We start from the raw sequence: 25318 nt of genomic DNA, 5'->3' as shown, positions 1-25318 counted from the left end.
AACTCCATTACCAGTTTGAGTACCCTTTCCAAAACATTTCTTAAATATGCAAGCAAATGCAAACATGTTTTTTTAATAGTGTATTAATTATCTATAGCTGCATAACAAATTACCGCAAGCTGGGCACAGTGGCACTCACCTGTAATCCGAGCACTTCGAGAGGCTGAGGTGGGCTGATCACTTGAGCCTAGGAGTTTGAGACCAGCCTGGGCAACATGGTGAAACTCCATCTCTACAAAAACATACAAAAACTAGCTGAGCGTGGTGGCATATTCCTGTATTCCCAGCTACTCAGGAGGCTGAGGTGAGAGGGCCACCTGAACCCAGAGAGGTCAAGGCTGCATTGAGCCATGATTGTGCCACTGCACTCTAGCCTGAGTGACAGAGTGAGACCTTGTTTCAAAGAAACAAAACCCAAAACAAACAAACAAACAAAAAACTTACCCCAAAACTTAATCACCTGAATCAACAAGTATTTATGATCTTTTTTTCTATAAAGACACAGAACTTTGGGAGCAGCTTAGATGGGTAGGTAGCTGTGGCTCAGGGTTTCTCATGAAGTTGCAACCATGCTAAGGACGACGGGCTGGAGGACCCACTTTTAAGTTCATTCTTGTGGGTGCTGGCAGGAGACCTCAGAATGAGTGCTCTAAGAGAGAAAAAGGAAGAAGTCACGCTGCCCATCCCCTTTTTGTGGCAATAATTGTATTGAGATATAATTCATATGTCATATAATTCACCCATATCAAGTGAACTATTACATGGTTTTTAGTACATTCATGGAGTTATGCATCCATGACCACAACTAGTTCCTTAAGAAGAAACCTCATATACTTTGGCTGTTACTCCTTAACGCCTGGCCCCCTATCCTCCTCAGCCCTAAGCAACCACTAATTTACTTTCTGTCTCTATATATTAGCCTATTCTAGACAATTAATATAAGTGGGATCATATGACATGTGACTTCTTTTTTATTTTTTGCGATAGGGTCTTGCTCTGTTACCCAGACTGGAGTACAGTGTTGCAGTCATAGCTCACTGCAGCCTCAATCTCTTGGGCTCAAGTGATCCTCCCTCCTCAGCCTCCCAAGTAGCTACGTGTCACCACGTCTGGCTAATTTTTAAAAAATTTTGTAGAAACATGTTATCTCTATGTTGCCCAGGCTGGTCTTGAACTCCTGAACTCAAGCAATCCTTCTGCCTTGATCTCCTCAAGTGGTGGGATTTCAGGTATGAGCCACCACTTATTATTTTTTTCTTTTTGAGACGGAGTCTCACTCTGTCACCCAGGCTGGAGTGTAGTGGTGTGATCTCAGCTAACTGCAACCTCCACTGCCCAGGTTCAAGTGATTCTTGTGCCTCAGCCTCCTAAGTAACTGGGATTATAGGCACACACCACCATGCCTGGCTAATTTTTGTAGTTTTAGTAGAGATGAGGTTTCACCATGTTGGCCAGGCTGGTCTCAATCTCCCGACCTCAGGTGATCCAGCCCACCTCAGCTTCCCATAGTGCTGGGATTACAGGTGTGACCACCGTGCCTGGCCTTGTGTACAAGTTTCCCGGTAGACATGTGCCTTCATTTCTTTTGGGTACATACCTAGAAGTAGGATTTCCAGGACAAATGGCAACAGTGTATTTAAAATTTTGAGAAACTGGCAGATGGTTCCCAAAGTGGCTTGCCAAATCCAAGAACACAAAGATTTACCCCTGTGTTTTCTTCTAAAAGTTTTGTAGTTTTGGCTCTTACATTTAGGTCTTTGATCTACCTTTTTTTTTTTTTTTTTTGGTGAAGTTTTGCTCTGTCACCCAGGCTGGAGTGCAGTGGTGCAAACTCGACTCACTGCAACCTCTGCTTCCCAGGTTCAAGCAATTCTTCTGCCTCAGCCTCCCTATTAGCTGAGATTACAGGTGCATGCCACCACACCTGGTTAATTTCTGTATTATTAGTAGAGACAAGTTTTTACCATGTTGGCCAGGCTGGTCTCAAACTCCTGACCTCAGGTGATCCACCTGTTTCGGTCTCCCAAAGTGCTGGGATTACAGGTGTGAGCCACTGCATCCAGCCTTTGATCCACTCTGAGTTAATTTTTGTATATGGTGTGAGATACGGGGTCTGAATTCATACTTTTGCATGTGGCTATTCAGCTTCCCAGCACCAAGATTGTTCTTTTTTCATTGAATGGTTCTAGTACTCTTGTCAAATGTCAATTGACCATAGATACTTAGATTACTTTCTAGACCCTCAGTTCTATTCCATTGGTCTATATATCTATCCTTATGCCAGACTAGACTGTCTTTAAAAATTTTTTATTTTATTTTATTTATTTTTATTTTTTATTTTATTTTTTCGAGACAGGGTCTCACTCTTTCACCCAGGCTGGAGTACAGTGGTGTGATCATGGCTCATTGCAGGCTCAATGTCCTGAGTTCAACTGATCTCCCACCTCAGCCTCCCCAGTAGCTGGGACCACAGGCTTGCACCGCCATGTCTCGCTAATTTTTTTTTTTCTTAATTTTTGAAGAGACAGAGTCTTGCCATATTGCCCAGGCTGGTCTCAACCTCCTGGGCTCAAGCAATCCTCCCTCTCAGTCTCTCAAAGTACTGGGATGACAGGCTTGTACCACTATGACCAGCCCAGGCTGTCTTGATTACTGTTGATTTCTAGTCAGTTTGAAATCAGGAAGTGTGAATCCTCCAACTTAGTTCTTCATTTTCAAGGTTGTTCTGGCTATCACACTGCCTTTTATGTCTTAATAGCAGACATCATAAATCATCACTTATGCCACTCTATTACTAGAAGTAAGTTCCTAAATCCAGCCCACATTCTAGGGGAGATTTAGGATCCTTCTCTTGAAGGGAGGAATATAAAATAATTTCTGGACATATTTCCAAGCCACCACTAATAGTAAATACTAAACACTTGGTTATGTGGCTTGCTTTCTTACTCAACAATACATCTTGGAGATAGTTCCATATCAGTGTGTAAAGAACCACCTTTTTCTTAAAAACTGCATAATAAACTATTTTTTTTTGAGACGGAATCTCGCTCTTGTCCCCCAGGCTGAAATGTAGTGGCATGATCTTGGCTCAGTGCAACCTCCACCTCCCAGGTTCAGGTGATTCCCCTGCCTCAGCCTCCTGAGTAGCTGGGATTACAGGCATCTGCCACCAGGCCTGGTTAATTTTTTTTTTTTTTTAGTAGAGACAGGGTTTCACCATGTTGGTCAGGCTGGTCTCGAACTCCTGACCTCAGGTGATCCACCCGGCCTCGGCCTCCCAAAGTACTGGGATTACAAGAGCCACTGCACTAAGCCAACAACTGCATAAGAAACTTTTCTATAGATGCACATGATTTAATTAATATTTATTTACAATATTTTGGTATAATAATGCTTCAGTGAATAATGTTATTTCTAAATAATCTAATACATGTGTAAGTATAAGGCTAAAGCCCTAGAAGGGGAATTGCTGGATTAAATGATATATACATTTATGATTTGACAGATGCATCAACAGTGCCCTTCACAGAGGTTGTACAAAGTTACCCTCCCACCAGAGACGTATGATAGTACCTGTTTCTCCATGTCCTTGCCAACTGAGTGTATTATCAAATATTTCATTTTTTTCCAACTTCATAGATAGAAAACACTCTCTTATTGTGGTAATTTGCCTTTCTATTATTATGAATGAGATAGAATACCTCTTTTATATGTACAGTTGTTGTATTTCATATATATATATATATTTAAACTGTCTTAAATCTTTTAAAACCAATATAATGGTATTTTTCCACTTTGATTTGTAAAAGCTCTTTATCTACTAAGAAAGGTAGCCTTCTGTATGTGAGATGAATTACAAAAATTGCTTCCCAGTTTATCTTTTGACTTTGTCTATGGATTTTTTTGCCCCATAGGGAAATTGTTTTCTTCTTACCATAAGCAAATCATCAATTCTATCTTTTATGGCTGCTGGGTTTAGTGTTAAACCTAGAAAGGCTCTGAAGTGTATCAAGCCTGAGGGGAACATGATTGGATCTGGTTGTTTGTGGAGAGGATGGATTGGAGGTGTCAGGAGGACAAAGGTTGGACTATTCTCTCTTTAAAAAAAAAAAAAAAAAAAAAAAAAGAGGTTTCACCATGATGGTCAGGCTGGTCTTGAACTCCTGACCTCAGGTGGTCCACCCACCTCAGCCTCCCAAAGTGCTAGGATTACAGGCATGAGCCACCCCGCCCGGCTCTTCTTTTTTTTTTTTAAAGACAGAGTCTCGCTCTATCACCCAGGCTGGAGTGCAATGGCGCAATCTCAGCTCACTGCAACTCTGCCTCCTGGGTTCAAGTGATTCTTCGGCTTCAGCCTCCCAAGTAGCTGGAACTACAGGCGCCCGCTACCACGCCCAGCTAATTATTGTATTTTTTAGTAGAGATGGGGTTTCGCCATGTTGGCCAGGCTAGTCTAGAACCCCTGACCTCAAGTCTAGAACCCCTGGGATTACAGGTGTGAGCCATTACACCTGGCCCCAGAGCAGTTTAATGCATTATGAGTGCCCCGGATCAAGAATCTGTACCTGGCACATAGGTGTTTAATTAATGTCTATCGAATGAATGAATGATGATATCAGATTTAAGTCTCAGCTCTGCCACCCACTCCTTTGGAGGAAGCACAGTTTAGTGGTCAAAAAACCTGAATTTGGGCCAGATGTGGTGGCTTATAACTATAATCCCAGCACTTTGAGAGGCCGAGGTGGGTGGATCACCTGAGTTCAGGAGTTAGAGACCAGCCTGGCCAACGTTGGGGAATCCCATCTCTACTAAAAATACCAAAAAATTAGCCAGGCATGGTGGTGTGCGCCTGTAATCCCAGCTACTCAGGAAGCTAAGGCAGGAGAATCACTTGAACCTGGGAGGCGGAGGTTGCAGTGAGCCAAGATCACTTCACTGCACTCTAGCCTGGGTGGCAAAGCAAGACTCCATTTAAAAAAAAAAAAAATCAGGCCAAGCGTGGTGGCTCATGCCTGTAATCCCAACACTTTGGGAGGCTGAGGCAGGTGGATCACGAGGTCAGGAGTTTGAGACCAGCCTGACTAATGCAGTGAAACCCATCTCTACTAAAAATACAAAAAAATTTAGCTGGGCATGGGGGCACACGCCTGTAATCCCGGCTACTCAGGAGGCTGAGGCAGGAGAATCTCTTGAATATGGGAGGCGGAGGTTGCAGTGAGCCAAGATTGCGTTATTGCACTCCAGCCTGGGCGACAGAGTGAGACACCATCTCAAAAAGAAAAAGAAAGAAGGAAGAAAGGGAAGAAGGAAGGAAGGGAGGGAGGGAGGGAGGGAGGGAGGGAGGGAGGAAGGAAGGAAGGAAGGAAGGAAGGAAGGAAGGAAGGAAGGAAGGAAGGGAAAGAAGGAAACCTGAATTTGAATCCTGATCATGGGGTTACCAACTAAGTGTTCTCAGGAATGTTACCTGCTTTCTGAGTCTCAATTTATTCACCTATAAAATGGTGAACATAATAATAGCTGGCTCATGGGGCTGTTGAAGGATTGATTGTGAATTTGTCTGTACACCATGGCATAAACAAAATCCTTAATAAGTGTTAGCAATTATTATTTGTTGCTTTGTGACCAGAATCAAATCACTTTGGCTTCAACTTTCCAACGTTCCGTGGCCTGTGCTAGAACAAGGGAGAAAGGATTGAAAAGTGGGAAGAGTTGGGAGAAGAGCCTGGAGAAGTAGTTAGGGCTGGCTTATGGAGGGTCTTGACAGTGGCTTTGGAGTTTGGGTCTTATTCTTAGATGATGAACAATCACTTTCAGGCATGCAAGTAACCAGGGCCAGATGTGGGTTTAGAAAGATGGCTTGGGAGGCTGCTGTGGAGAATAGACCGGTTGGAGGCTTGATGGGAGCAGAGAGCCCAGGAAGAAGGTGGTCCAGGTGAGAGATGCCAACGATGGCAGAGGGAGAGGAGGAGAAAGATTGGAGGCTTATTTAGAAGACCAAAGGCTGTGTTGAGTTTGAAGACAAGGCAGTTGTTATGATGACTGCAAGTTTCTTATGGATGATTGGATCTGTGCAGTGACATTCACAAAGGATGTAGGATGAAGATCAGATATGAGGCAGAGGAAGAGAAGGTCTGTTTGGGAAACACTGATTTTGAGGTTCTTATGGGATGCACAAGAGGAAAGGTCCAGTGAATGTTTGGATACTGAGGTCTGGGGATAAGGAGAAGCTTCTCAGCTGTGGATGGCGATTTGAGGCATCATCGTATGAATCTAAGCATGGGTGAAATTGCCCAGCGACAATGTATGGAGGGAGAAGAGACAGCCTAGGGAACAGCAAACTTAAGGGGCAGGTGGAAGAGGAGGAGCCAGAAAAACCAACTGCGAGACGAGTCAGAACTGGGGAGGCAAATTAGCAACTGAGGGGCTGGGGAAGACAGGCTGGAGGAAGGCTGCATGTCTGGAGGAGAAGGTGGACTTGGAAGGGATGGGGAGAACAGCAGGAGGCTTTTCACCAAATCCTAGAGGTGGATGTGGCAGAGCCAGCCTAGGACAATAGGGGGAACCCAAGGAGGGAAAGATGCTGAGGTTATTAACAGGCTGTGGACTCCATGCAGGCTGGGCCTAGGGTGGCAGGTAAGAGTAAATGCTGTTAACAAATAATTACCACACAAAGTGATGGGGGTTCCATCTCTCCATGAGGCATCTGCGATGCCAGATGCAATTATTTGTTTTCCCAACAGTGCCCCCCTCCAAAACTGTGAGCCCCTCAAGATCTGGAACCATGAGTTGAGACTGAATCACTTAGAAGAAGAGTGTTCCAGGTACAGGGGATGAATTTGACACGTTTTCAGGGACAGAAAGGAGGGCAGTGTGGCCAGAGTGCAAGCAAGAGGCTGAATGGCACCAGAGGAAATGGAGGGAGGCGGGGGCCTGGAAGGCATGGTCAACTGTTGCCAGTATTTTATTCTGAATGCCCTGGGGAGACAGTTAATTAGGAGAGTGATACCTTCTGGTTTCTTATTTTTTTTTTTAAGACAGGGTCTTGCTCTGTTGCCCAGGCTGGAGTACAGTGGCACAATTATAGCTCACTGCAGCCTCAGATTCCTGAGCTCAAATGATCCTCCTAATTTCAGACTTCTGAGTAGCTGGGACTACAGGTGTGCACTACCACACCTGGCTAATTTTATTTTAGAGATGGGGTTTCACTGTGTTGTACAGGCTGATCTCGAACTCCTGGCCTCAAGCAATTCTCTCACTTCACTCTTCCAAAGTGCTGGGATTACAGGCATGAGCCACTGTGCCCGGCCATGATACCATTTGTTTTTGAATGTTCATTCTGATGCTGAATGGGGAACAGGTGACAGTGGGTCAAGGGTAGAAGCAGAGAAACCAGTTTGAGGGTGACTGTGGCAATCAGGGAGGAAGATCATGGGTCTTGAAACAGGGTGGTAGCTAGCAGTGGAGATGGGGAGAAAGGATCTGGCGCTGGACATTTTTTGGAGGTTGAGCCAGTCAGCCTTGCAAATGGATTGGCTGTGGAGGTGAGGAAAAGGGAGGAGCTAGGATACTTCGCAGGCTGCCCTCAGCATCTGGGTTGTTGGATGCCACAGGAGACCCCTCCTAGATGCTGATAGGGGCATTAAGATTGGGTCTGGATCTCTCATTTTAGAAGGAAAAGCTCAGCCTCCCTTGTAAGATAAGCCCCTGCCCTGGATGGGCAGAAACAGAGCCGGCTGGTCAGACCTGGTAGAGAGGGCCTGTGGACAGGTCTCCCCAACCCACCTCCTGAACTTCTGTCTCCTGGGGGATCCCTCAGTGAGACAATTGTCACCACGGCCACCTTGTGTCCTTGGGAAGCCATTCCCTTTGAAAGCTGTGGCCCCCTGGCCAGACCCGGTGGCTCATGCCTGTCATCCCAGCACTTGGGTGAGGCGGGTGGATCACCTGAAGTCAGGAGTTCATGACCAGCCTAGCCAACGTGATGAAATCCTGGCTCTAAAAAAATACAAAAATTAGCCGAGCATGATGGTACATGCCTGTAGTTCCAGCTACTCAGGAGGCTGAGGCTGGAGAACCACTTGAACCTGGGAGGCAGAGGTTGCAGTGGCCAAGATCACACCACTGCACTCCAGCCTGGTGACAAGGGTGAGACTTCATCTCAAAAAAAAAAAGAAAGAAAGAAGGAAGGAAAGAGGCCAGGTGTGGTGGCTCACGCCTGTAATCTCAGCACTTTGGGAGGCTGAGGCAGGTGGATCACCTGAGGTCAGGAGTTCAAGACCAGCCTGGCCAACATGGTGAAACCCTGTCTTTAAAAAAAGAAAGAAAGAAAGAGAGAAAGCAAGCAAGCAAGCTATGGCTGTAGTGTGAACAGAAATCATTCACTGGACTCCCCTCAGCCCCAAACCCAGCCAGGTCCAGGTCCTTCTGGAAAAAAACCTTCCCAAATCAAAGGAGAGACTGTCAGAGGACACAAGCAGATGGCTGTGTATTCTGTGCCACACTGATTCTTTGTATATCTCGCCTTTTCTAAGTTGTATTTCTTTTAAAAAAATTATCACTGTTCTTTGTGGAAAAATTGGAGAATATATTTTGAGCAGAATTACACCCATAGTCTTACTCTCCCAGCAATGTCATTCTTAACTGCATGGTCTCTACTCATAATAGTATAGAGTGCTGGTTAGAAGCAGGCTGTCTGGGTCCAAATCCTGCAACTTACCAGTTGTGTGACCCTGGATAACTTGGATAACCTCGAACCTCTTGCACCTCAGTGTCCCCATCTGTAAAAAGAAGATAATAACAGTATGTGTGCCATAGAGTTGTGGGAATTAAATGAACTAACATGTGTAAAGTACTTATTAGAGCACCTGGCGTGGTAAATTCTATAGAGCTATTTGCTGCCACTGTGTGAACATTTTTCCAAAAAAGAAATTATGCTATGTGTTATTTTTAAAAGAATTTTGAAACCTAATACATCATGAGTATTTCTTATATGTCATTAAATCTTCCTCAACATACTTTTAGTAGCTGAATAGTATTCTGTGGTATGAAAGAGCTATATTCCTGTATTGATATGGTAAGGGTTTTTGTCTTTCTTTCTTTCCTTCATTATTTCTCTGCCTTCTCCTCCCCTTGCTCTTATACCCTCCCTCCTTCTCTTTTTCTTCTCCCGCCCCATCTCTCTCTTTTATAAACAGCAATGTGATTAAAATCCTCAGAGCTAAATCTTACAGCACATCCATGAACCCTTTCTTATGACAAGTTCCTGGAAATTGGCAAGCTCAATCAAAATGTGTTTAAAGGTTTTATTTTTTGGTTTTTGAGATTAATCCATGATTTCTATAAGTTACATTTGACCTGTGCATTGCTTTTCTTTGTTGCCTTAATTATTTCATTGCAAGCAAATAAAAATATCTGGCAGTAGTCACTTACTAGCAGCCAACCCCCACCCACTTTATGGTTTCTGTTAGTAATTTATTCAGCTGGCTTCAAATTCAAAAGGTGCAACAGGTTAAGAGAAAAATCTGCTCCCCCAGCTACCCATTGCCCCTCTTTAGAAGGAGCCAAGGTTGTCGGTGTCTTATAAATATGTCCAGAAACAGTTTATGTACCTGCAAGAAAATATACCCCACATACATATGATTTACCGTCTCTATTGAAATGGGAACATCGTGTAGTATTTGTTACCGTGAGCCTTGCCTTTCACTTAGCAGGGTATCCAGAGATCATTCCACATCAGCACATAAGGAGCTTCCTCATTCTCCTTAATGACTGATTATATTACTGAATGCTACTGCAGAGGGGCACTATACCTAATCAGTTACCTACTGGTGGGCATTTATTTCCAATGTTTGCTTATTACACATCATGGTATGCAACAATTTTTTTTTTTTTTAAGAGACAGGGTTTCACCATGTTGGCCAGGATGGTCTCGATCCCCTGACCTTGTGATTCACCCACCTCGGCCTCCCAAAGTGTTGGGATTACAGGTGTGAGCCACCACGCCCGGCCAATTTTTTTTTTTTTTTTGAGAAAAGGTCTCGCTCTGTCTCCCAGGGTGGAGTGCAATGGGACAATCTCAGCTCACTGCAACCTCTGCATCCCAGGCTCAAACGATTCTCCTGCCTCAGCCTTCCAAGTAGCTGGGACTACTGCATGGTGGCATGCACCTCCATGCCCGGCTAATTTTTTGGTATTTTTTGTAAAGATGGGGTTTTGCCATGTTGCCCAGGCTGGTCTCAAACCCCTTGGCTCAAGTGGTCCACCTGCCTCAGCCTCCCAGAGTGCTGAAATTACAGGTATAAGCCACTGTGCCCGGCCCTATGCAACTTTTTTTTTTTTTTTAAGTCACACATCTACAGCCCAAAGAAAATCACAAAGTGAACATGACGGTAGAAAAGCACCCAGGTCATAAACCTCATTCTCCCTTCCAGGCACTCCCCTAAAGCTAACCACTATCCTGAATTTTAATCCTATAGACTAGTTTTGCCTGTTTTTGAAATGTATGTAAGTGGGATTACAGTTTTGCTTCACATTATGGCTGTTAGATTCATGTAGGTTGTTGCAGGTAACCACAGTTTGTCCATCTTCACTGCTGTATACTATCTCATTGGATTAAACTGCACAATTTATTTATCCATTACATTGTTAATAGACACTTGGGTTACTTCCAATCTGGGACTGTGAATTAAGCTCCTACGAACATTTTGGTGAGCTCATCTACACAGTTCAGCTGGGGATAGCCTGAAAAGAGTGGTCTCGGTTTAGGGGATGGTTCATTGGGTTCAACCCCAGGAGACACTATGGCAAGCAGCTTTTGGAGACTGTTACACCCAGTGCTGGATCACCTTCCAGTGCCTGCCCGCTTTGAACTTCTAGACTTTTTCCTACTCTTGCTGAGGAGGGTCCTAACACATAGGGGACATGTGGCATGGGGTGGGAAGGTGAAGGTTCCTTTGGTAGCTTCTGCAGCCCCACACTGTCCTCCAGGATCCCTGCAACAGCAGAATCTTCTGCCCCCCGAGACCTGTTTCTCCCCTCTTGCTGAGCTTCCATCTGCAGGGCCTGGGGGACAGGGACCCAGGTATAAAAGCAGGAGGTGGCATATCAGAGAGGCCACATCAGGGGAGAAGGGAGTGGGGCCTCCGGAGAGTCTGTTCGGGGACAGAAGACCCTGAGCACACCCAGTCTGACCCCCTGTAATGGATGGCAGCTGTGTTGAGTCATGCACAGAGGGGCAACTGAACACAAAAAAGGCCTCCCTCTAGGAGTGCCCAGCTGAGCTAGGGCCTCTTGGGTGTAACAGTGTTTTAATGAAACTCTATTAAAAAGCTAAGCATAGGCCAGGTGCAGCGCTTCATGCATGTAACCCCAGCACTTTGGGAGGCCAAGGAGGGAGGCTTGAGGCCAGGAGTTTGAGACAAGCCTGGAAAGAGAGTAACACTCCATTTCTACAAAACATTTAAAAATTAGCTGGGTGTGGTGGCTCATGCCTGTAGTCCCAGCTACTGGGGAAGCTGGGGCAGGAGGATCACTTGAGACCAGTTTGAGGCTGCAATGAAACACCTGGGTGACAGGGTGGGACCTTGTCTCTAAAGTATAATAACAATAGCTCAAGGCTGGGCACAGCAGCTCATGCCTGTAATCCCAGCATTTTGTGAGGTCAAGGCGGGCAGATCAACTGAGGTGAGGAGTTTGAGACCAGCCTGGCCAACATGGTGAAACTCATCTCTATTAAACATTTAAAAAAATTAGCTGAGTGTAGTGGTGCACACCTGTAATCCTAGCTACTCGGGAGGCTGAGGCATAAGAATTTCTTGAACCTGGGAGGCAGAAGTTGCAGTGAGCCAAGATTACACCACTGCACTTCAGCCTGGGTGACAGAGTGAGACTCTATCTCAAAACAGCAACAACTAAAAAACAATAGCTCAGCATAAAATGCATCATGAAAAGGCTTTACATAAAGGTACATTGATAGCACAAGCTTTAAAGAAAACAAACACCTGGGCATAATGTATATGTTCTCTTATTCTTTACCTCTTCTTAGGCTCATCCTAGTTTTATTCCCTAAACTCAAGTAATCTTCCTTTGAACTCTCCTTTCCTTTTTTAGTTATTTCTTTTCTTTTTCTGAGATGGAGTCTCACTGTGTCACCCAGGCTAGAATGCAGTGGCCCGATCTCAATTCACTACAACCTCCCCTTCCCAGGTTCAAGTGATTCTCCTGCCTCAGCCTCCCAAGTAGCTGTGATTACAGGTGTGCACTCCCACGCCCGGCTTATTTTGTATTTTTAGTAGAGACAGGGTTTCACCTTGTTGGCCAGGCTGGTCTCGAATTGTTACCTCAGGTGATCAACCCGCCTCTGCCTCCCAAAGTGCTGGGATTACAGGCATGAGTCACCATGCTGGGCCGAGCTTCTTAATTATTTCTTAAAAGCTTGAGAGGATTCCATGACTTGAAATAGGTGGAATAGGATTAGACATAATAACATTGTTTTAACTAAAAAAACAGTAACATGTAGCCCAGGTGCAGTGCCTCTTGCATGTAACCCCAGCATGAGGCACCTTTGGGAGGCCAAGGAGGGAGGCTTGAAGCCAGGAGTTTGAGACAAAACCAGGAGATTTTTCTTTTCTTTTCTTTCTTTCTTTTTTTTTTTTTTTCTGAGATGAAGTCTCACTCTGTTACCGAGGCTGGAATGCAGTGGCCTGATCTCGGCTCACTGCAACCTCCCCTTCTCAGGTTCAAGCAATTCTCCTGCCTCAGCCTCCCAAGTACCTGTGATTACAGGTGTGCACCACCAAGCCTGGCTAATTTTTGTATTTTTAGTAGAGACGAGGTTTCACCATGTTGGCCAGGCTGATCTCGAATTGTTACCTCAGGTGATCCACCCGCCTTGGCCTCCCAAAGTGCCGGGATTATAGGCATGAGCCACCATGCCTGGCTGAGTTTCTTAGTTATTTCTTAAAAGCTCTTCTTCCCCGCCTTCCTCCCTATCTTCCTCAAGCCATTTCTCAGAGGTAACCGTCATTAAGCTGCTTCTGTATCCTTCCAGAAATGCTTATAGATACTCCAGCTTATATGCAGGCATACCTCCTTTTATTGTGCTTTGCTTTATTGAGGTTTACAGACTGCATTTTTAATAAATTGAAGGTTTGTAGCAACCCTCAGTCGATCAAGTGTGTCGGAACCACTTTCCCTGCGGCACGTGCCCACTTCGTGGCTCTGTGTCACAGTTTGAAATTTTCACAATATCTCAAACCTTCTGTTATGATTATATTTTTATGGTGATCTGTGATCAGTGATCTTTGATGTTACTATTGTAATTGCTTTGAGTGCCCATATAAGACGGCAAACTTCAGAAATAAATGTGTGTATTCTGATTGCTCCACCTGCTGGCTGTTCCCCTGTCTCTCTCCCTCCTTTGGCTTCCTTATTCCCTGAGACACAACAATTTTGAAATTAGACCAATTACATGGTGGCGTGTGCCCCTGTAGTCCCAGCTACTCAGGAGGCTGAGGCAGGAGAAGCACTTGAACCCAGGAGGCAGAGGTTGCAGTGAGCCGAGATCGCGCCACTGCACTCCCCCAGCTTGGCGACAGAGTGAGACAAAGAAATTTGGCCAATTAATAACCCTGTAATGGCCTATAAGTGTTCAAGTGAAAGGAAGAGTCATACATCTCTCATGTTAAATCAAAAGATTGAAATGTGGGCTGGGCATGGTGGCTCTCGCCTGTTATCCCAGCATTTTGCGGGAGGCTGAGGCTGGAGGATTTCTTGAGGTCAGAAGTTCAAGACCAGCTTGGGCAATGTAGTAAGACTCTGTCTCTAAAAAATAAGTACATGAATAAATATTAAAAAACAAAAGCTGGAAATGATGAAGTAGTGAGAAAGGCATGTCAAAACTGAGATAAGCCAAAAGTGAGGCCTCTTGTGCCAGTTGGCCAAGTTGTAAATGCAAAGGAAAAGTTCTTGAATGAAATAAAGTGCTACTCTAGTGAACACAGGAATGACAAGAAAGAAAAACAGCCTTATTTCAGGTATGAAGAAAGTCTTAGTAGTCTGGGTAGAAGATGAGACCAGCCACAGCATTCCTTTAAGCCAAAGCCTAATCCAGAGCAAGACCCTCACTCTGTTCCATTCTGTGAAGGTTGAGAGAGGTGAGGAAGCTGCAGAAGAAAAGTTGGAAGCTAGCACAGGTTGGTTCATGCAGTTTAATAAGCCATTTCCATAGCATAAAAGTGCAAGGTGAAGCAGCAGGTCCTGATGTAGAAGCCACAGCAAGTCACTAGAAGATCTGGCTAAGATCATTGATGAAGATGGCTAGATTAAACAAAAGATATTCAGTGTAGATGAAACAACCTTCTATTGGAAGAAGATGCCATCTAGGTCTTTCATAGCTAGAGAGGAGAAGTCAATGCCTGGCTTTAAAGCTTCAAAGAACAGGCAGACTCTCATGTTAGGGGCCCCTGCAGCTGGTGACTTTAAGTTGAAGCCAGTGCTTATTTATTATTTGAAAATCTTAGGGCCTTTAAGAATTGAATTATACTAAATCTATTCTGCCTGTGCTGTATACATGGAACAACAAAGCCTGAATTACAGCACATGTTTACAGCATGGTTTACTAAATATTTTCAGTCCACTGTTGAGACCTATTGCTCAGCATAGAAAAAAAAAGATTCCTTTCAAAATATTAGTGTTCATTGACAATGCACCTGCTCACACAAGAGCACGCAGGGAGATGTATAAGGGGGTTAATGCTGTTTTTATGCATGCTAACACAATATCCATTCTGCAGCCCACGGGTCAAGGAGTAATTTTGACTTTCAAGTCTTATTATTTAAGAAATACATTTCAAAAGGCAGTAGCTGCCATAGACAAGTGGTTCCTCCGTTGGATCTGGGCAAAGCAAATTGAAAGCCTTCTGGAAAAAATTTACCATGCTAGATGCCATTAAGAACATTGGTGATTCATCAACTTAACCCAGGAGGTGGAGGTTGCAGTGAGCCAAGATCATGCCACTGCACTACAGCCTAGACCACAGAGTGAGACTCCATCCCAAAAAAGTGGGGGCAGTGCAGTTTCTCATGCCTGTAATCCCAGCACTTTGGGAGATCAAGGTAGGTGGATCACCTTAGGTCAGGAGTTCAAGACCGGCCTGGCAAACATGGTGAAACCCCATTTCTATTAAAAACACAAAAATTAGCTGGGTGTGGTAGCACATGCCTGTAATCCCAGCAAATTTGGAGGCTGAGGCAGGAGAATCACTTGAACCCGGGAGACAGAGGAGCAGTGAGCTGAGATCACACCACCGCATTCCAGGCTGGGTAGCAGAGCAAGACTGTCTCAAAAAAAAAAAAAAGGAACATTGGTGATTCATGAGAGGAGGTCAAAATATCAACATGAACAGGAGTTTGAGAGAGGTTGATTTCACCTCTCTTGGATGACTTTGATGGACTTAAAACTTCAATGGATGAAATAACTGAAGATGTGGTGAAAATAGCAAGAGAATGAGCATTAGAAGTAGAGCCTGAAGACGGGACTGAATTGCTGCAATCTCACGATCAAACTTAAATGGATAAGGAGTTGCTTCTTAATGGATGAGTAGAGTGGTTTCTTGAGATGGAATCTACTTCTTGTGAAGATGCTGTGAGCACTGTTGGAATTCCCACAAAAGATTTAAAATATTATATAAACTTAGTTAATAAAGCAGGGTTTAAGAGGATTGATTCCAATTTTGAAAGAAGTTCTGTAGATAAAATGCTATCAAACAGCATCACATGCTACTGAGTAAACTTTTGTGAAAGCAAGAGTCAATCAATGTGGAAAACTTCATTGTTATTTTATTTTCAGAAATTGCTACAGCTACCCAAATCTTCATTACAACTTTCTGAAGGCTGGCTCAGATGATAATTTAGCAATAAAGTATTTTTAAAATAAGGTATAAAAATTGGGTTTTTTTTTAATGCTATTGCACACGATTTCAATATAGTGTCAACCTGACTTTTATATGTACTGGGAAACCAAATAATTTATGTGACTTGCTCTATTGCAATATTTGCTTTATTATGGTGGTCTGGAACCAAACTCGCAATATCCCCAGAGTATGTGTGTGTGTGTGTATTTGAAAAATTAAATTTTACAATTATGGGTTTTCTGTTTTTTTTTAAAAAAATTATTCCATCACACTAGTCTACTATATATGGGTTTTGTTTTTGTTTTTGAGATAGTGTCTGGCTCTGTTGCCCAGGCTGGAGTGCAGTGTCATGATCTTGACTCACTGTAACCCCTGCCATCTGGCCTCAAGCAATTCTCCCACCTCAGCCTCTCGAGTAGTTGGGACTACAGGCGATTGTACCTATAGTCCCCATGCCTGCCTAATGTTTTGTATTTCTGTAGAGATGGGGGTTCGCCATGTTGCCCAGGCTGATCTCCACCTCCTGGGCTCAGCAATCCTCCCACCTCAGCACTTCCAAATAACTGGGACTACAGTAGCAGTTAGTGGCATGCACCACGATGCCCACTAGCTTTTTGTATTTTTATTTATTTATTTTTAGTAGAGACAGAGTTCTGCCATGTTGCCCAGGCTAGTCTCAAACTCCTGAGTTCAAGTGATCTACCTGCTTTGGCCTCCCAAAGTGCTGGGATGAGCCACCATGCCTGGTCAAAATTATGTTTTTAAGTTTCACAAGTAACATATGAATATACCCACTCTGTAAAAGCTGAAACCTTACAAAAAGACTAAAATCCCCTATAGAGGCCATCACTCTTATAAACTTAGTTTCTATACATTTACATACATATGCATCAGGAAATGATATCATGTCATTTCTGTGTGCCCCTACTTACTTCTTTCTCCCTTCCCCTCCCTTTCCTTCCTTCTGTCTCCTTCCCTCCTTCCTTCCCTTTCCTTTCTTTCTTCCTTCCTTACAGTGAAATACATGTACATGAAATTTACCATTTTAACTTTTTTTGTTTTTTGCTTAAAACAACAAAAATGTATTCTTGTTCTGGAAGCTAGAAGTTCAATATCAAGGTGGGGGCAAAAACCACACATGCCCTGCAGACTCCGGGAGAGAAGCTTTCCTGTCTGTCTCCCTTCTGTTGGCTGTGAGCCCTCCTTGGTGTTCTTGACTTATAGCAGCATCCCTCCAATCTCTGGTCCTCGTGTGTGTGTGTATGTGTGTTCCTCTTCTCTTCCTATAAGGACACCAGTGACTGACCTTAGGGCCCACACTAATGACCTTATTTTGTCTTGCATCTTAATTAACAGGCACCCTGTTTCCAAATGAGATCATATTCACAGGTACCAGGGATTAGGACTTGAACACATCTTTTTGGGGGATGCAATTAAATGCACTACATTCACCATTATTTTAAGAGATATTTGAAGGAGGGAGATGATATGAGAGATGTTAGACCACAGTCAACTATAATTGTTAGCAAAATAAAGACAGTTATTTAAACTATTGTCAGATTCATCCAGGGACATTCTTCCCCCTGCCCCATTTTCTTATTGTGGGAAAATACACATGACATAACATTTATCATTTTTACTGTTTTTTAGTGCACAGTTCTGTGCACTTCTGCATCAAGTACATTCACATTATTGCTCGATCATTACCACCATCCATCTCCAGAACTCTCTTAATCTTGCAAAACTGAAACTGTGCCCATTAAACACTAACTTCGCATTTCTCCCTCCTCCGAGCCCTAGCAGCCACCATTTCACCTTCTGTCTGTAAGAATGTGATTACTCTAGGTAGCTCATATAAATGGAATCATATAGTATTTGTCCTTTCATGACTGGCTTATTTATATACCTAGCAAAGTGTCTTCAGGATTCATCCATGTTGCAGCATGTGTCAGGAACATTTTTGAGGTTCAATATATTTCATTGTATGTATGTACTATCTCCTACTTTTTTAAAACAAGAGGGATCATGCCTATGTATGGTCTTTCTACCTGCTCAATATGTCAGAGAAGAGAGGTAGTTAAGAGCATGGACTCAGGCCCCAGGAAGCCTAGGTCAGACTCATCATTTAACCTTTCTGAGCCTGTTTAATCACATATAAAAATGGGGTAGCAATGAATCAATACACATAAAGCAGTTTAAACAGTGTCTGGTACATAGAAAACACTGGAAACACATTTGACTTTTTTCTCTTTTTTTTTTTTTTAAGACGGTGTTTCACCATGTTGGTCAGGCTGGTCTTGAACTCCCGACCTCAGGTGATCCACCTACCTTGGCCTCCAAAGTGCTTGGATTACAAGTGTGAGCCACCACACCCACATTTGACTTTTTTTTTTTTTTACATTATGATTGTGGGGGGGGAAGATTGCTTTTTTCAGATGACATTGTGTCAAAGAAAGCTTGCTCTTTCAGTCATTAAAGTGCTACGCATTCTTTCTCATTGTTGCAATGCATTTCATAGTATGCATATCCTTTTAATAAAAAATGTAGATGAATGAACTTCTGGTTTCTGATCAGGGGTGTAAGAAGCTTGGAAGTTGCTACTTTATACTAACAGCAAGTAAAAAGCCAAACAAACTGAAAAATCAACACTCTGCTAGATCCATAAGAGACATAAGGTCACAGGGCAAACTTCTGCCCCCAAATTTGGAGAGACAGACAGGAGGATACAGAGAATCACAAGTTACAGGAGCAGAAGGAACCCACGAATAGAAACCTTTATGGGAACCAATGCCCAGGCAAGGGAAAACTAAATTGTTACTGACAAATTACTGAAGGCTCAGATGTACATAAGTAAGTGAAGAGTATTAAGGAAGGAATAGCCAGGTGCGGTGGCTCACGCCTGTAGTCCCAGCACTTTGGGAGGCCGAGGTGGGTGGATCATGAGGTCAAGAGATCGAGACCATCCTGGTCAACATGGTGAAACCCCGTCTCTACTAAGAACACAAAAAATTAGCTGGGCGTGGTGGCGCATGCCTGTAATCCCAGCTACTCAGGATGCTGAGGTAGGAGAATTGCCTGAACCCAGGAGGCGGAGGTTGCAGTGAGCCGAGATTGCGCCATTGTACTCCAGCCTGGGTGAAAAGAGCGAAACTCTGTCTCAAAAAAAAAAAAAAAAAAGAATGAATATGTTAAGGTAAAATAGAAACTTCATTTTCTTTTTTTGAGATGAAGTCTTGCTCTGTTGCCCAAACTGGAGTGCAGTGGCACCATCTCGGCTTACCACAACCTCTGTCTCCCAGGTTCGAGCAATACTCCTGTCTCAGCCTCTGGAGTAGCTGGGACTACAGGCATGCGCCACCATGTCTGGCTAATTTTTGTATTTCTAGTAGAGGTGGGGTTTCACTATGTTGGCCAGGCTGGTGTCGAACTCCTGACTTCAGGTGATCCACCTGCCGTGGCCTCCCAAAGAGCTGGGATTACAGGTGTGAGCCACCGTGCTCAGCTCTTTTTTTGTTTGTTTCTCTTTCGCTGCCCAGGCTGGAGTGCAATGGCGCAGTGTCGGCTCACTGCAACCTCTGCCTCCCAGATTCAAATGATTCTCCGGCCTCAGTCTCCCAAGTAATTGGGATTACAGGTGCATGCTCCTATGCCCAGCTAATTTTTGTGTTTTTTAGTATAAACAGGGTTTCATCATGTTGGCCAGGATGGTTTCAAACTCCTGACCTTAGGTGATCTGCCCACCTTGGCCTCTCAAAGTTCTGGGATTACAGGCATGAGCCACCATGCCCAGCCAAAATCTTTTCTTTATTATTATTTTTTGTTTTTGAAAGAAAGAGAAAGAGAAAGGGGGCAAGAGAACAGGAGTCTTGCTCTATTACCCAGACTGGAATGCAATCTAAAAATAGGTATTAAAACCTCTTTTATGCTGATAGTTGTGCTTAACAGCGGAGACAGGAAAGAAAATAACAGACAAACAGCCAACAAATATTTCATTTAAGTCTGTGAGATGCTATGCAAATGCTGAAGAATGATTTACTTCCAATTATGTGGTCACTTTCAAAATAGGTGTAATGTGATACTGAGAAAAATATATGTTCTGTGGACCTGGGGTGAAGAATTCTATAAATATTCACTGAGTTTACTTGTTCCAGGTCTGAGTTCAAATCATAGATGTCCCTGTTAATTTTCTATCTCGTTGATCTGTTGAATATTAACAGTGTGGTGTCAAAGTCTCCTGCTATTATTGTGCGGGAGTCCAAGTCTCCTTATAAGTCATTAAGAACATGTCTTATGTATCTGGGTGCTCCTATATTGAGTGCATATATATTTATGATCATTGACTCCTGTTGTTGCGTTGATCCTTTTTTCATTATGTAATGTCCTTCTTTGTTTCTTTTAGTCTTTGTTACTATTAAAGTCTATTTTGTCAGAGACGAAAGTTACAACTCCTGGGTTTTTGTTTTTTCTCTCCATTTGATTGGTGAGTCTTCTTCCAACCCTTTGTTTTGAGTCTTTGTGTGTCCTTGCTTATGAGATGGGTCTGGATATAGCGTACCAATGGGTTTTGGCTTTTTATTCAATTTGCTTGTCTGTGTCTTTGATTGGGGCATTTAATCCATTTAAATTTAGGATTAATATCGATATTTGTGAGTTTAATATTGTTGTTTAATGCGAGCTGGCTATTTTGCCCATTAGTTGATATATATTCTTCGTTATGGAGATACTCTTTACCTTTTGGTAAGTTTTTGGGATGACTGATACTGGTTGTTCCTTTCTGTGTATAGTGCTTCTCTCAGAAGCTCTTGTAAAGCAGGCCTGGTGGTGATTAAATCTCTGAGTGCTTGCTTGTTCACGAAAAATTTTATTTTTCCTTCATTTATGAAGGTTAATTTGGCTGGATATGAGATTCTGGGTTGAAAATTCTTTTCTTTGAGGATATTGAATATTGACCCCCACTCTCTTCTAGTTTGTAGGGTTTCAGCTGAGAGATCTGCTGTGAGTCTGATAGGCTTCCCTTTATGGGTAACCTGACCTTTCTCTCTAGCTGCCCTTAGAATTTTCCCCTTTATTTCAACCGTGGTGAATCTAACGATTATGTGTCTTGGGGTTGCTATACTTGAGGAATATCTTTGTGGTGTTCTCTGTATTACCTGAAGTTGAGTATTGTCCTGCCTTACTAGGTTAGGAAAGTTTTCCTGAATAATATCCTGAAGAATATTTTCCAGCTTGGATTCATTCTCTTCATGACATTCAGGTACACCTATCAAATGTAAATTAGGTCTTTTCACATAGTCCCATATTTCTTGGAGACTTTGCTCATTCCTTTTTACTCTTTCTTCTTTAATCTTGTCTTCTCATTTCATTTCATTAAGTTGGTCTTCGACGTCTGATATCTTTTCTTCTGCTTGATCAATTCGACTGTTAAAACCTGTGCATACTTCGCGGAGTTCTCGTGTTGTTTTTCAACTCCGTTAATTCATTTATATTCCTCTCTATATTGTCTATTCTTGTTAGCATTTCGTCAAACCTTTTTTCAAGGTTCTTAGTTTCTTTACATTGGGCTAGAACATGTTCTTTTAACTCACAGAAGTTTCTTATTATCCACCTTCTGAAAGCTAAATCTGTTAATGGAACGCACTCGTTCTCCATCAGGCCTTATTCCCTTGTTGATGAGGAACTGTGATCCCCTGTAGAGGGAGAGGCATTCTGATTTTGGGTATTCTCAGCCTTTTTACGCTGGTTTCTTCCCATCATTGTAAATTTATCCACCTATCATCTTTATAATTACTGACTTTCAAATTAGGTCTCTGAGTGGACATCCAACTTGTTGATTCCCAGCGCTGGAATCTGAGCAACCCACTCTGCCAGCTAAAACAGTGGTGTTAAGATTCGTGGTTCTTTTCTGCCCAGGAATCTCTGGTCTGGCTTCCTTCTTGAGTTCCTTTTTCAATCAGCTGAATAGGTGACTCTACCTTCCTGGAGCTCCAAATGTAGACCAAAAGGGGACCCAGTCCTATTTACTCTGCACCAAGAACCACTGAGCCAGGGCACCAACAAAACTGCCGCACCAGCCACAAGAGTCATGCTGGCGACCCGTGGAGCTCCTCTGCTGGGAATCTCCTGATTCGTGAGCCACAAAAATTCATCTGAAAGTGTGGCGTCCTCTTGTTCTCTGCGCTTTCACTGGGAGCTACAATCCCGAGCTGCTAGTAATCAGCCATCTTGGATCTCTCTAAAACTTTTATTTTTCTTAGGCATAATTGATCTAACAGATATCTGCTTGTTTAAAATAATTAGAACAGGCCGGGCGCGGTGGCTCACGCCTACAATCCCAGCACTTTGGGAGGCCAAGGCAGGTGGATCATGAGGTCAAAAGATCAAGACCATCCTGGTCAACAAGGTGAAACCCCGTCTCTACTAAAAATACAAAAATTAGCTGGGCATGGTGGTGTGCGCCTGTAGTCCCAGCTACTCGGGAGGCTGAGGCAGGAGAGTTGCTTGAACTCAGGAGGCGGAGGTTGCAGTGAGCCGAGATCGTGCCATTGCACTCCAGTCTGGGTAACAACAGCGAAACTCCGTCTCAAATAATAATAATAATAATAATAATTAGAGCAACAATGTTTTCAATTATACACACACCTATGCTCATTTGCTTAAAGTGAATGAATGACAACAGTCATACATATGATTGTTCTGTTATTATAAGGTACTTGCACTGCCTGTGAAGAGGTATAGTGTTATTTGAAAATGGACTTCCATTAGTTGGAAATGTATATTGCAAACTTTAGGGCAACTACCTAAAAAAATTCTTTTAAGTATAACTGATATTCTAAGAAAGGAGAGAAAAATAAAATCATTTAAAATGTTTAATTAAAGCCACAAAAGACAGGAAAATAGTAGAAGACAAAAAAGAGATAGGGCAACAAATAGAAAATAGTAACAAATATGGTAGATGTTAATCCAACTATATCAAGAATCATTTTTAATATCATGGTCTAAATGCACCAATTAAAAGACAGATTGTCAGAATGGATTAAAAGAACAAGACTTAGTTATATGTTGTCTTTTAAGAAACCCACTTAAATATAAAGACACATATTGATTAAAAGTAAATGAATGGAGAAAGACGTACCATGCTAATACTAATAAAAAGAAAGTGGGAAAAAAATTAGCCAAGCATAGTGGTGTACACCTGTAGTCCCCACTACACAGGAGGCTGAAGTAGGAGGATCACTTGACCCCAGGAAGTCAAGGCTGCAGTGAGCTATTATCATGGCACTGTACTGCAGCCTGGGCAGCAGAGCAAGACTGTGAAGAGGAAGAAGACAGAGAAGGAGAGGAGGAAGAAGAAAGAGGAGGAGGAAGGGAGAAGGAGGAGGAAGAAGAGGGGGAGGGGAAGGATAAGAAGGAAGAGGGGGAGGAGGAGGGAGGTGGAAGAGGAGGAGGGGGAAAGGAAATGAAAGTGGCTTTATTAATTTAAGACAAAGCAAACTCCATGGCAAAGAAAGTTGTCAGGGATAAAGAGAGGCATTGCCAGGTGATAAAACATAATGATCCTTAACATGCGTGTCCCTAACAGCAGAGCATCAAACTACATGAGGCAAACTGATAGAACTGCAAAGAGAAATAGATGCATCTACTATTGTAGTTGGAGACTTCAAGACCTCTCTATCAGAGGTGGAAAAATCCAGGCAGGAGTATCAGTAAGGACATAGTTGAACTCAACAACACCATTAATTAAATGTATATAATGGATATTTGTAAACTACTTCATTTGACAACAGCAGAATACACATTCTTCTCAAGCTCACATGGGACATTCACCAAGACAGATCACATTCTGGACCAAAAAACATACCTTAACAAATGTAAGCACCAGAAATTATACAACGTCTGCTTTCAGAACACAATGGAGTTAAAACACAAATCAATAACAGAAAGATAGTTGAAAAATACCAGAATGCTTGGAGATTAAACAACACACTTCTCAATAACACATGGATCAAATAAGAAATCTCAAGATAGAAGCCGGGCATGGTGGCTCACGCCTATAGTTTCAGCACTTTGGGATGCTGAAGTGGGTGGATCACCTTAGGTCAGGAGTTTGAGACCAGCCTGGCCAACATGGTGAAACCCCATCTCTACTAAAAATACAAAAATTAGCTGGGTGTGGTGGCCTGCATCTGTAATCCCAGCTACTCAGGAGGCTGAGGCAAGAGAATCACTTGAACGCAGGAGGCAGACGTTGCGGTGAGCTGAGATCACACCATTGCACTCCAGCCTGGGCAACAAGAGCAAAACTCCATCTCTCTCTCTCTCTCTCTACATGTATATATATAGATAGATTTGGAAAAAAAATCTAGATTATCTTGGGTTTGGCAATGACTTTTGAGATACAACACTAAAAGCCCAATTCGTGAAAGAAAATATTGGTAAGCTGGAGTTCATTAAAGTTAAAAAGTTCTGCTGTTGACACACAGTCAAGAGAATGAAAAGATAAGCCACATACTGAGAGGAAATCTTTGCAAAAGACATATCTGGGCTGGGTGCCATGGTTCACACCTATAGTCCTAGCACTTTGGGAGGATCGCTTGAGGTCTGGAGTTTGAGACTAGCCTGGCCAACATGGCAAAACCCCATCTCTACTAAAAATACAAAAATTAGTCCCAGCTACATGGGAGGCTGAGGCAAAGAACTGCTTGAACCCAGGAGGTGAAGGTTGCAGTGAGCCGAGATCATGCCACTGCACTCCAGCCTGGGTGACAGAGTGAGATACCCTCTAAACAAAAAAATGACGTATCTTTTAACGGATTGTTATCTAAAATATACAAAGAACTCTTGAGGCTGGGTGCAGTGATTCACGGCTGTAATCCCAGCACTTTGGGAGGCCGAGGTGAGTGGATCACTTGTGGTCAAGAGTTCAAGACCAGCCTGGACAAAATGGTGAAAACCTGTCTCTACTAAAAATACAGAAATTAGCCAGGTGTGATGGAGCATGCCTGGAGTTCCAGTTACTTGGGAGGCTGAGGCAGGAGAATTGCTTGGACACGGGAGGCAGAGGTTTCAGTGAGCCAAGATTGTGCCACTGCATTCCAGCCTGGGTGAGTGAGATTCCATCCAAAAAGAAAAGGCCAGGCGCAGTGGCTCACACTTGTAATCCCAGCACTTTGGGAGGCTGAGGCAGGTGGATCACAAAGTCAGGAGTTTGAGACCAGCCTGGCCAATATGGTAAAATCCTGTCTCTACTAAAATACAGAAATTAGCTGGGTGTAGTGGCACGCACCTGTAGTTCCAGCTATTCGGGAGGCTGAGGCAGGAGAATCACTTGAACCCGTGAGGCAGAGGTTGTGGTGAGCTGAGATCGCGCCACTGTATTCCAGCCTGAGTGATACAACAAGACTCCATCTC

The 25318-nt window shown here is 43.2% G+C and overlaps 1 protein-coding gene and 1 long non-coding RNA gene across 5 annotated transcripts in view; one reads left to right on the top strand and one right to left on the bottom strand.

The window, feature by feature from the left end:
• LHFPL4 (LHFPL tetraspan subfamily member 4) overlaps positions 1-25318 on the top strand; it is a 48496-nt gene that overhangs the window by 7098 nt on the left and 16080 nt on the right. The window lies entirely within an intron of this gene.
• On the bottom strand, positions 457-25318 carry LOC118148067 (uncharacterized). Its single transcript, XR_004734848.3, has 3 exons — positions 25194-25318; positions 8717-8777; positions 457-649 (listed from the first exon to the last, which is right to left on the bottom strand). It is a non-coding gene; the product is annotated as an uncharacterized LOC118148067 (long non-coding RNA).

The sequence above is a fragment of the Callithrix jacchus genome, chromosome 15, assembly GCF_049354715.1.
Source record: "Callithrix jacchus isolate 240 chromosome 15, calJac240_pri, whole genome shotgun sequence".
Classification (NCBI taxonomy): Eukaryota; Metazoa; Chordata; class Mammalia; order Primates; family Cebidae; genus Callithrix; species Callithrix jacchus.
Note: the sequence above shows the minus strand (reverse complement) of the source record. Positions and strands in the feature narration are given on the sequence as shown.